At 37.0% G+C, this 1,561-nt stretch overlaps 1 long non-coding RNA gene across 1 annotated transcript; it reads left to right on the top strand.

The window, feature by feature from the left end:
* The first annotated feature begins 65 nt into the window (after positions 1–65).
* LOC124890352 lies at positions 66–1,561 on the top strand. Its single transcript, XR_007049116.1, has 3 exons — positions 66–217; positions 1,336–1,455; positions 1,539–1,561. It is a non-coding gene; the product is annotated as an uncharacterized LOC124890352 (long non-coding RNA).

Consider the following 1,561-nt stretch of genomic DNA (forward strand, 5'->3'; position numbering starts at 1 on the left):
GGTGTTGTGAATATGTTTACACCATCAACATACAAAATTCAGCTTCATAAGCATGAAAATCTGTTTTAATTGCTCAACTTGCATGTAATCTTTCACGATTTTTTGTTGAATATTCGCTCCTTTGTTTTTTGGTATAGTGCCCGCATATGCTGTTTTATGGTCCACCTGGAACTGGAAAGACCACCACTGCTCTTGCCATTGCCCATCAGCTTTTCGGGTATGTTCTGCTCTAATTGATGTTAATTTCACTTAAATTTTGGACTTCTGGTGGAGTTGATTATGGATAAGTTTCTACTGATCCGCTTCCTGAATATCAATATCTATTTTAGCGAAGAAAGTATGGTTTTTTTTTTTTCCTGTTGATTTCATTTAGCAAATTTTTAGTTTAGTGGAATTGATTATGAATAGGTCTCTACAAATCTGATTTTGAAAATCCCTTCTGGCGGCCCAACGACCTATAATGTTAGTCACTACTCCGATTGGGGCTAGGAGTTTCTATCTTACACTGTTTCTAGCTTAGCAAAGAAAGTAATTTTGTTCTTCTGCTAAAATTTGACACAAAATTCAAGTGAAAGGAGGAAAAAGGCTGGAACTTTTGAAAAAAATTCACTACTTTTTGAGCAATTTAAACACTCCTTTGTTTCCAGAGAATGATATTGTGTAAGGCTGAAACTTTGGGACATCTGTTTTCTTTGCAATTTCATTTTCTAGATTTTGAAAAGACTTGAACAGCTTGCGCCCTTGCTTCAATTTCTTGGACCTGCATTCAAGTTCTAGATTTTCATCTACCTGCCTCCACTTTTGCTGAATTTAGGTGTCTTGACATATGTTGCTCGGACTCTTCAAAGGGAAGTATTGGAGGATCCGATGCGGGTGCCACAACTTTTTGGAAGAGTCTGTGCATACGGTTCTATTAGTTTTGCTAATACTCTGGCAGTGTAAAACATACTCTGGCAGTGTAAAACATACGGTTCTATTAGTTTTGCTAATCCTTTATTCCTTATACTTAGTTATAGTGAATTCTTCTAGAATTTTTCAACTAGTGGTTACAAGTTTAAGCAATGAGGACGTCCTTCTTTGAACATTTCTATTGGTAAAATCCTCTATCTGACAAGAATCTTCTTGGGTGGGTTTCCTTGAGGAGTTCCTGTGGTGCTTTTGAGATTAGTGGATGCATTTTATGGTGGACAAGTGGCTACTCATATTTTCTCCGATTCGAAGACAATTTACGTTATCAAACATAGGACTAATGGTTCTGCTGTTCGGATGTTCCCTTTTTCCTGAGATACTTTCTTATGTGTATATACCATCTTCCAATTAATTCTTCTTTGGCAGACCTGAGCTGTATAAGTCGAGGGTATTGGAGCTAAATGCTAGTGATGACCGTGGTATCAATGTAGTTCGCACAAAAATTAAGAACTTTGCTGCTGTTGCTGTAGGCTCTAGTAGGCAAGGGTAAACTTCCGTCTTGGCTAGTTCAGTTTATAATGCTTTTTAATACTTTGTTTTTAACTGCATATCTTCCTTACTCATTTCAGTGGTTATCCCTGTCCACCTTTTA

The sequence above is a fragment of the Capsicum annuum genome, unplaced genomic scaffold (assembly GCF_002878395.1).
Source record: "Capsicum annuum cultivar UCD-10X-F1 unplaced genomic scaffold, UCD10Xv1.1 ctg1629, whole genome shotgun sequence".
Lineage (NCBI taxonomy): Eukaryota > Viridiplantae > Streptophyta > Magnoliopsida > Solanales > Solanaceae > Capsicum > Capsicum annuum.